This window comes from Berghia stephanieae, unplaced genomic scaffold (genome assembly GCF_034508935.2).
Source record: "Berghia stephanieae isolate SIO BIC M18660-M18661 unplaced genomic scaffold, UCSD_Bste_1.3 scaffold513, whole genome shotgun sequence".
Lineage (NCBI taxonomy): Eukaryota > Metazoa > Mollusca > Gastropoda > Nudibranchia > Aeolidiidae > Berghia > Berghia stephanieae.
This window is the reverse complement of record NW_027626545.1, coordinates 1,689-12,335: the sequence shown is the minus strand read 5'-3', so window position 1 is coordinate 12,335 and position 10,647 is coordinate 1,689. Positions and strand designations below refer to the sequence as shown.

The 10,647-nt window shown below is 56.6% G+C and overlaps 2 pseudogenes; one reads left to right on the top strand and one right to left on the bottom strand.

Annotated features, from left to right (window-relative positions):
- Positions 1-4,909: 4,909 nt before the first annotated feature.
- LOC144961965 (large subunit ribosomal RNA) lies at positions 4,910-6,279 on the bottom strand (annotated as a pseudogene).
- Positions 6,280-8,485: 2,206 nt separating this feature from the next.
- On the top strand, positions 8,486-10,164 carry LOC144961964 (large subunit ribosomal RNA; annotated as a pseudogene).
- Positions 10,165-10,647: the final 483 nt, after the last annotated feature.

The following is a 10,647-nucleotide window of genomic DNA, read 5'->3' as shown; positions in this document are numbered from 1 at the left end:
GCGTATCCATTTCCAACCCGGCGGACGGACCCGCTGGGACAGGAGGTAGGGCGCCGACGACGAAGCCAGAGCCGAGAACTCCCAGCGCTCGACTCTTCGCGACGGCCTTCTCGGACTCTACCGCACAAACGTTCACCCCTTCGGCCTTCTCGCTGCTGGGTCGGATGCTCGACCGCCGGACACGCTCGCGTCACACGACTCTAGGTCTCTACGAGGAGCTAACCTGGGACCGACTCGGACTCTCGGACCACGCTCGTCAGGCGCTGGTGACCGTGGGTGTACCAGAGGCCACGCGCGCCTTTGGTCGCTTGCTTCAATTTCAATTTTTCCGACCGACGACCGCTTCCCTACTATACGTCCCAAACCCTGGTAAGGTAGCCTTTTCCTCTTGCGGACTACTAAAAAAAAAAATTTTTTGGTGCAAATTCGATTCGACCCCAGGCAGTATGGCAAACCGAGCCCGACCTCGAACAGCCGAATTTCCCCATCGCACTACTTAGCGAAGTAGCGGGAACGCGTTTAACGCGGTAAACGGTTCTCGAGCGAGTACAGGGCCCTAACGGGAAGGGCCCGAAGTTCAAAACCGGTCGGCAATGGGGAGGTCCAGGTGCGATCATAGGTGGTGGGTTTATTTCATTCAAATTCGCTCCGTAGAGGAAATGCGCTCGACCAAAGTTTTTTTCCTCGGCCTCGGGGGGCTTACCGCGGGAGCGTCCGGCGCTAGAGTCCTTCTCGGCCGTAGCGAGAGCTTCTTACCCAGGGACGCCCGTGCGGTAAAACCTCGAATCGACGAGGCGATAAAATGTATGAAAAGCTCAAACCGGGATTTGAACCCGGCAGGGTTGGCGGCCGTGGGCCAACTCGATCGAGCCGAGTCGTCGATCGCCCGACTCTAGCGAAAGTAGCGGGAACGCGTTTAACACTCCGCCAAGCGAGTACAGGGCCCTAACGGGAAGGGCCCGAAGTTCAAAACGGTCGGCAATGGGGAGGTCCCAGGTGCGATCATAGGTGGTGGGTTTATTTCATTCAAATTCGCTCGTAGAGGAAATGCGCTCGACCAAAGTTTTTTCCTCGGCCTCGGAGGGCTTACGCGGGGCGTCCGGCGCTAGAGTCCTTCTCGGCCGTAGCGAGAGCTTCTTACCCAGGGACGCCCGTGCGGTAAAGCCTCGAATCGACGAGGCGATAAAATCGTATGAATAAAGCTCCCAAACCGGGATTTGAACCCGGCACGGTTGGCCGGCCCGTGGGCCAACTCGATCGAGCCGAGTCGTCGATCGCCCGACTCTAGCGAAGTAGCGGGAACGCGTTTAACACTCCGCCAAGCGAGTACAGGGCCCTAACGGAAGGGCCCGAAGTTCAAAACCGGTCGGCATGGGGAGGTCCAGGTGCGATCTTAGGTGGTGGGTTTATTTCATTCAAATTCGCTCCGTAGAGGAAATGCGCTCGACCAAAGTTTTTTCCCTCGGCCCTCGGAGGGCTTACGGGGAGCGTCCGGCGCTAGAGTCCTTTCGGCCGTAGCGAGAGCTTCTTACCCAGGGACGCCGTGCGGTAAAGCTCGAATCGACGAGGCGATAAAATCGTATGAATAAAGCTCCCAAACCGGGATTTGAACCCGGCACGGTTGGCCGGCCCGTGGGCCAACTCTGTAAGTATGCGCGAACGGGGATCGAACCAGACCTTATAATTATTATTATTATTATTCTTATTTTATTATTATTATTATTTAATTGTATTATTTTTATTATTATTGTTATTATGTGGGGAGTGAAGGGAAGGCTTTTTATCGATTCAATATGCGCGTGCAGCATCGTGCTCAAAGCGCTTTAAACGCGTCTACGCCAACAGCAACATTTAGCGCGCGACCAAGTTCGACGGAGGAGAAAAACTACTCACGGCGGTATTCGTTTTACATCTGATTACGGGAAGAAAATTTGCGAGTAAAGATTTTTATCGGAAATCAACTATGCGCCGAGCCGGGGAAATTTCGTGCTCAAAGCGCTTTACAACGCGTCTACAGCCAACAGCAACACTTAGGGGCCCAGACCCGGGACACGACAGGACGGAGAAAACACTACTCACCGGCCAGGTATTGTTTTACATCTGATTACGGGGAGAGAATGCGGGTAAAGAACCTTTCTATCGAGTACTCAACTATGCGCGGAGGCCAGGCAAATCGGGCTCAAAGCGCTTTTACAACGCGTCTTCAGCCAACAGCAACACTCTAACGTCCCAGGCGGGACACGACAGGACGGAGAAAACATTTACTCAGGGGCCGGGTATTCGTTTTACATCTGTTTAAACGGGGAGAGAATGCGAGTAAAACCTTTCTACCCGGTACTCAACTATGCGCCGAGCCAGGCAATCGTGCTAAAAAGCGTTTACAAACGCGTCTTACAGCCAACAGAAACCCCTTAGCGTGCAGAGCGGACACGAAGGACGGAGAAAACATTACCCGGCCAGTATTCGTTTTACATCTGATTACGGGGAGGGAATGCGAGTAAAGAACCTTTCTATCGAGTACTCAACTATGCCCCGGGAGCCAGGCAATTCGTGCTCAAAGCGCTTTACAACGCGTCTACAGCCACAGAAAACACTTATCGTGCAGAGCGGGCCAAAGGGACGGAGAAAAAACCTACTCACGGCCAGGTATTCGTTTTACATTGATTACGGGGAGGAATATCGAGAAAAGACCTTTTATCGAGTACTCACTATGCGCCGAGCCAGGCAATCGTGCTCAAAGCGGCTTTACAACGCGTCTACAGCCCACAGCAACACTTAGCGTGCAGAGGGGGACACGGACAGGACGGAGAAAACACTACTCACGGCAGGTATTCGTTTTACATCTGATTACGGGGAGAGAATGCGAGTAAAGAACCTTTCTATCGAGTACTCAACTATGCGCCGAGCCAGGCAATCGTGCTCAAAAGCGCTTTAACAACGCGTCTAAGCAACAGCAACACTCTAACGTGCAGAGACGGGACACGACAGACGGAGAAAACAATACTCACGGCCAGGTATTGTTTTACATCTGATTACGGGGAGGAATGCGAGTAAAGAACCTTTTTATCGAGGTACTCAACTATGCGCCGAGCCAGGCAATCGTGCTCAAAGGCTTTACAACGCGTCTACAGCAACAGCAACACTTAGCGTGCAGAGCGGGACACGACAGGACGGAGAAACATACTCACGGCCAGGGTATTCGTTTTACATCTGATTACGGGGAGAGAATGGGAGTAAAGAACCTTTCTATCGAGTACTAACTATGCGCCGAGCCAGGCAATCGTGCTCAAAAGCGCTTTACAACGCGTCTACAGCCAACAGCAACACTTAGCGTGCAGAGCGGGCCCCGACAGGACGGAGAAAACACTACTCACGGCCAGGTATTCGTTTTAACATCTGATTACGGGGAGAGAATGCGAGTAAGAACCTTTCTATCGAGTACTCAACTATGCGCCGAGCCAGGCAATCGTGCTCAAGCGCTTTACAACGCGTCTACAGCCAACAGCAACACTTAGCGTGCAGGCGGGGACACGACAGGAGGAGAAAACACTACTCACGGCCAGGTATTCGTTTTACATCTGATTACGGGGAGAGAAATGCGGAGTAAAGAACCTTTCTATCGAGTACTCAACTATGCGCGAGCCAGGCAATCGTGTCAAAGCGCTTTACAACGCGTCTACAGCCAACAGCAACACTCTAACGTGCAGAGCGGGGACACGACAGGACGGAGGAAAACATACTCACGGCCAGGTATTCGTTTTACATCTGATTACGGGGAGAGAATGCGAGTTAAAGAACTTCTATCGAGTTACTCAACTATGCGCCGAGCCAGGCAATCGTGCTCAAAGCGCTTTACACCGCGTCTACAGCCAACAGCAACACTTAGCGTGCAGAGGGGACAGACAGGACGGAGAAAACACTACCCCACGGCCGGGTTATTCGTTTTACACTGATTACGGGGGAAGAGAATGCGAGTAAAAACCTTTTATCGAGTATCAACTATGCGCCGAGCCAGGCAATCGTGCTCAAAGCGCTTTACAACGCCGTCTACAGCCAACAGCAAACTTAGGTGCGAGCGGGCACGACAGACGGAGGAAAAACATACTCACGGAGGTATTCGTTTTACATCTGTTACGGGGAGAGGAATGCGAGTAAAGACCTTTATCGAGTACTCAATATGCGCCGGCCAGGCAACGTGCTCAAAGGGGCTTTCAACGCGTCTAAGAAAACAGAAACTCTAACGTGCAGAGCGGGAACGCCCGACAGAAAGGAGAAAACACTACTTACTAGGTTTTACTTCTAGGTACGGTAAAAGCTGAGCAAAAAGTTGGGGAGTCCCCGTAGCGCCGAATTAAAAAAGATGCGTTGGCGAATTTCCCGCTTCTCAGATGCCTATTGGGGGGACAATGGCGAATCCCGCTTCTCGGGAAGGTCATTAAGGGACTAAATAAAGCAGTTGGCGAATTCGTTCGCGAAGCCTTTTAAAGGGTCTGACGGAAGGAAAAAACAAAATTGAAAAAAAAAAAAAAAAAAAAAAAAATGCAGTTGGGCGATTCTATTTGCAGCCAGCAAGGGGGGGATCTAAAGTGCCTCTGGAGGATTGTCTTGGACGGATTAGTGCCTCGGGGAGGGATTAGTGCCTCTGACGGATTTTGCCTCGGACGGATTAGGGGCCTTTGGCAGGTGGAGGAAAAAAAAAATTCTCAAGTTCTGGGAGATAGAATTTTAAGAAGAAGTAAAGAAAAGAAAAGTAAATTTTATTTATACGTGTATGACACTCTCGACCCGCGCCCGCCGCCGCGCGCACCGCAGCATGCGGCCGAGCAGGCAAGGGACTCAAAGGGCGGCCGATGGGGGCCGGGCCGTCCCGTCCCGGTGGAAAGGTGGCCGGACAAACCCTGGTGGAGGAAAATCTCAGCGTCGGGGCCCTTAGTTCAAACGGTCGCGTACCGGGACAGCTCAAACGCTTAAAACCCCCGAGGGAATACATGTGGTCCGCACGCGATTTTTGCCCCAAAACGGCGTGGATGTACCGCCCGGCCACGCGCACCACAGACTGCGCGGTGCCGAGCGGGCCGGTCACGGCACTACCCGACGAACCCGAGGGTTGCCGGCTTAATGTTTCTGCACGCTCAGGGCCCTAGCTAAGCTCACCTTGCTCCGGGGGGGGTTGACTTAGAGGCGTTCAGGTTTCTCCCACGGACGTGCCTGGCGCCATCGGCCCGACGACCGACGGCGAAACAGAGGTCCCAACTCACCGTTCCTCTCGTACTGGCAAGTTACCGGGCAAGGGCGCTTCATCAGTAGGATAAAACTAACCTGTCTCACGACGGTCTAAACAGCTCCACGTTTCCCCGTGGCGGGTGAACAACCGACACTTGGCGATTCTGCTCGCAAAGATGGGGGGGAAAAGCCGACATCGAAGGATCAATCAGGACGCGCTATGAACGCTTGGCGCACAAGCAGTTATTCCTGTGGTAACTTTTTGACCCTCTCGCTTGAAACTCCCAACGTCGAAAGGTCGATAGTCCGCTTTCACGGCCAATTCGTACTGAAATATGGGCGAGGGCATTTGCCCTTTTGCTCTACGCGAGGTTTCCCTCTCGCTGAGCCCTTGGGGCCCTTCGCTGCGTTTAGAATGTACCGCCAGTCAAATCCCCGTCCGGGCTGTCCCCGGCAGGGTCGTGTCGCCTCGTGACCGCGTGGGGGGAGTCGGTTGGGGCTCCCCGAGCCCCGAGGGGGCGACGCGCCTTTCCCTTGGCTGTGGATTTCGCCGGGGCGTAGATGGGACAGTGGAATCTCGTTAATCAGTTCGTCGCGTCGTAATTAGTCGACCGAGGCATTGGCTACCTAAGGAGTCATAGTTACTCCCGCCGTTTACCCGCGCTTATGCGAAACTCTTCACTTTGACACTCGAGCACTGGGCAGAAATCACGTCCCGTAAACAACCTTTTAAGGCTGTCGAGACGCTCTGTTTTAATTAGACTGTCGGATTCCCCCTGCTCCGTGACAGTTCTGAGGACAGCGTGAGTCGGAGGTCGCGTCGGTTGTCCCCGCGCAGCCAAGCGCCCGCGAAGGGGAGTCAGCCGAGCGAGGACCGCTCGGCCCGGGGCCCCCACGGGTTTCCGCGCAACGTCTCTCCACCTCTGAGTGTCCCCTTCAGGGTGCGTGCGGTTTTCTGCCCGCTTCTCCTAGCCCGACCGTCCCGGCCCTCAGAGCCAATTCCTTCTCCCGAAGTTACGGATCCATTTGCGACTTCCCTTACCTACATTACTCCGTGGACCAGAGGCTGCTAAACCTAGGAGACCTGCTGCGGACATGAGTACGCCGGGCAGCGTGATTGACGTGCCACTGACGGGGGTTTTCAGGACCGCCGTGAGCGCTCGGACGCAGCATGTCTTACGGCGACGCTTTTCGGCCTGGCCAGGCCCTTTCTCCGGTCGGCCCGATTCCAGGCAGAAACAGACCTTAAAAAAGAGACGAGGCTCTCCCCGGTGCCCCACGGCCAAGCGTTCCCCGTTCTGTCGGCGTCGCCGCGGGCGCCCCCACGCCCCCCACCCCCCGAACGTAGTCGCGAGAGGGGCGGCCGTTCTCCCGCCGACCGGTTCGGAGCGTAACCTTAACTGGATTCCTTCGGCGGCGCAGGTGAATGACAGGCCAGGCGCGGCCCCGTTCGGCCTCCCGCCGGCGCGTGTTTTCGTACCGCTTCTGCAAGGGAGCTAAAACCGCCCCTTTGGACCGACTCACCACGTACAGGCACTGTTCCCGCGGAACCCATTCCCATTCGGCCTTGAAAAGTTACTCTCCGTTCATATTTGCTATACACAAGGATCCTTCACCGCGGCGGCTCCGAACGGGATCGCTCCAGGACTTTCACGCCACCGCGGCGCACCTCCTACTCGCCCCGGCCTGCCCGGGGAGGGGAGTCGCACCTCCCGCTGGGCGGGGCGGCCCGGTTGTGGGTCCGACGCTCAGCGCCACCATTTTCAGGCGGGTCGTTCGGCAGGGTGAGTTGTTACAACTCCTTGGCGGATTCCGACTTCCGTGGCCACCGCCCTGCTGTCAGTACCGACCCACTCCTTTTAGCTTTCCCGTTGAGCGTCCTGGTTGGGCTCCACAACGGGGCGTTCGGTTCATCCCGCAAGCGCCAGTTCAGCATTACAAAAATGGCCCACTCGGCACGTGATTCTAGGCCAGGCCCGTGCGAGGCGGTTACTGGCGCCTCCCCCGTTGAAAGTTTGAGAGTAGGACGAGGGCGTTTCTCCCACGATGCCTCCAACCATTCGCTTTACCTGAGTGAAAATCGTTCCGTCGGCCCACCGGGCTATCATGGGGAACTCGGAGGGAACCATTTTTTTTTTTACATTTTTTAGAGCTGGTTCCCTCCGAAGTTGCCCTCAAGGATAGCGGTGCCGACGGACGATTTTCACTCGGTAAAGCGAATGGGTGCGAGGGCATTCGGGGAGCGAAAAACGCCTCGTTCCTACTCTCAAACTTTTCAACGGCGATGTGAGGCGCAGACCCGCCTCGCCCGGGCCTGGCCTAGAATCACGGGTGCCGAGTGGGCCATTTTTGGTAAGCAGTAAGACTGGCGCTGCGGCGATGACGAACGCCGGTTTTGTGGTGCCCAAGCAGGACGCTCCGGGAAAGCCTAAAAGTTGTGGGTTCGGTACTGACAGCAGGGCCGCGAGGCACGGAAAGTCGGAATCCGCCAAGGAGTGTTTTTTGTAACAACTCACCTGCCGACCGACCCGCCCTGAAAATGGATGCGGCTGAGCGTCGGACCCACCCCGGGCCGCCCCGCCAGCGGGAGGGTGCGACTCCCCTCCCCGGGCTGGCACGGGGCGAGTAGGAGGTGCGCCGCGGTGGCGTGAAAGTCCGGGAGCGATCCCGTTCGGAGCCGCGGGGTGAAGATCTTGGTGGTTAGATAGCAAATATTGAACGGAGAGTACTTTTCAAGGCGAAGTGGGGAAAGGGTTCGCGGGCCTGGGAACAGTGCTTGTACGTGGGGTGGAGCGGTCCTAGGGCGGGGTTAGCTCCCTTGCTGAAGCGGGTACGTAAACACGCGCCGGGCGGGCGGCCGAACGGGCGCCGCGCTGGCCTAGTTCAGTCACCCTGCGACCGCCCCGAAAGGGAATCCAGTTAAGGTTCATCGGAACCGGGCGGCGGAGGAACGGCCCCCCTCCGTCGAGACTACGTTCCGACGTGTGGGGGCGCGCGGCGACGCCGACAGCAGAACGGGGAACGCTTCCGTCGGGCACCGGGGAGAGCCGTCGTTCTTTTTAAGGTCTGGTTCGCCTGGAATCGGGGGTCGACGGAGAAAAGGGCTGGCAGGCCGAAAGCGTCGCCCGTTTAAGACATGGCCTGGCGTCGGAGCGCTCACGGGCGGTCCGTGAAAACCCCCGTCGAGGGCCACGTCAATCTCGCTGCCCGGCACCGTACTATGTCCGCAGCAGGTCTCCTAGGTTAGCAGGCCTCTTGGTCCACGGATTAATGTAGGTAAGGGAAGTCGGCAAAAGGATCAGTTAACTTCGGGTGGAAGGATTGGCTCTGAGGGCGGGACGGTCGGGTATGGGAGGAAGCGGGCAGAACCGCACGCACCTGAGGGGACACTCCGAGGGCGGAGAGACGTGCGCGGAAACCGTTGGGGGCCCCGGGCCCGGCGCGCCTCGCTCGGCTGACGCCCCTTTCGCGGGGCGCGTTGGTGCGCGGGGGACAAACCCGACGCGACCTCGACTTCACGCTTGTCTCAGAACTGTCACGGACAGGGGATTCAGACTGTCCTAATTAAAACAGGCGTTTCTCGACAGCCTGAAAGGTGGTTTACGGGACGTGATTTCTGCCCAGTGCTCAGGAATGTCAAAGTGAAGAGATTCGCATAAGCGCGGGGAAACGGCGGGAGTAACTATGACTCTCTTAAGGTAGCCAAATGCCTCGTCGAAAAATTAGCGACGCGCACGAACGGTTTTTAACGAGATTCCCATTTGTCCCTTTTCTCCCCCCGGGGCGAAATCACAGCCGGGGAACGGTTTGGGGTGAAATCAGGGGGGGGGGAAAGAAGACCCTGTCGAGTTTTGATTTCTAGTCCGATTTCTGTGGAGGAGCGGGGGGGGAAAAAGCATAGGGGGTTTAGCGTCTTCGGGCGGGGCCCAGTGAAAAAAAACCGCTCCCCCCGCGGGACCCCCCACTTACCCGACGGAGTGGGGACTCGGCCCTTCTTGCAGGTAGGAGCGTACAGGTTCAGACGCAAGCCGCCGTGCGTCGGGCTCGGGGAGTCCCCCGGGCCCCCCCCGACGCGGTCACGAGGGGGGACAGCGACCCTGCCGGGGACAGCCTCGGACGGGGGGTTTGACTGGGGCGGTACATCTTCTAAAGCGAAAGGCGAAGGTGTCCCAAGGGGGGCTCAGCGAGGAGGGAAACCTCGCGTAAGCAAAGGGCAAATGCCTGCTGGGACCGGGGTTTTTCAGACGAATGGGGGCCGGGGTGAAAGCGGGGGTATCGACCCTTTAAAAATTTTTGGGGGAGTTTAAAGCGAGAGGGTAAAAAAAGTTACCACAGGGAAAAATGGCTTGTGGCGGCCAAGCGTTCATAGCGACGTCGCTGATTGATCCTTCGATGTGGGCTCTTCCTATCATTGCGAAGCAGAATTCCCCCAAGTGTGGGATTGTTCACCCGCCAACGGGGAACGTGAGTTTTGGGGTTTCCCCCGGGGTCGTGAGACAGGTTAGTTTTACCCCTACTGAGGGAACCCCCCTTTGCCACGGAAATCTTGCTCATACGAGAGGAACGGTGATTTCAAACCTCGGGTTCGCGCGCCCGGTTTCGTCGGGCCCGATGGCGGGGGGCTACGTCCGTGGGATACGACTGAACCCCTCTAAGTCGGAACCCCCCCCGGGGAGCAGGGGGGAGCTTAGCTAGGGGCCCTGAGCGTCCCAGGCAACATTAGCCGGAACCCTGGGGGTTGTCGGCTAGTGCCGTGACCGGCCCGCCGTCACGCGCGCTAGATTTTGGGGTTTTGCGCGTGGCTGGGGCGGGATCATTTCCCCGTCCCTTGGGGGAAGAAATCGCGTGCGGACCCCCATGTATTCCCTCGGGGTGTTGTAAAACGTTAGAGCTGTCCTGGTACGGCGATCCGTTGAGGGCAAGCCCCGGACGCTGAGATTTCCCCCCAGCAGGTTTGTCTCGGCCCCCCTTTCCCCCCCGGGGGGCACGGGGCCCCCCCCATCGGCCACCTTCGAGTCCTTCTCTGGGGGCTCGGCATTTTTTGGGGGTGCGGCGCGCGGCGGGGCGGGTGCGGGTGTCATAACACGTATAAAACATTTACTTTACTTTACTTTACTTTTCTTTTAAAGTTTTATCTCCTAGAACTTGGAGAAATTTTTTTTTTCTCCCCCTGTCCAGAGGGACTAATCCCCCCCGAGGCACTAAACCCTCCAGAGGGACTAGTCCCCCCCCCGAGGCACTAATCCGTCCAGAGGCACTAATCCCTCCAGAGGCACTTTTAGTTTTCCTTCTTTGCTGTCGCGAAGGGAGGGAAATTTGCCCAAAAACAATTTTTTTTTTTTTTTTTTTTTTTTCAAATTTTTTTTTTTTTCCTTCCTGTCCCGTTTTCCCCTTTAAAAGGCTTCTGCGAAGCGGAATTGCCAA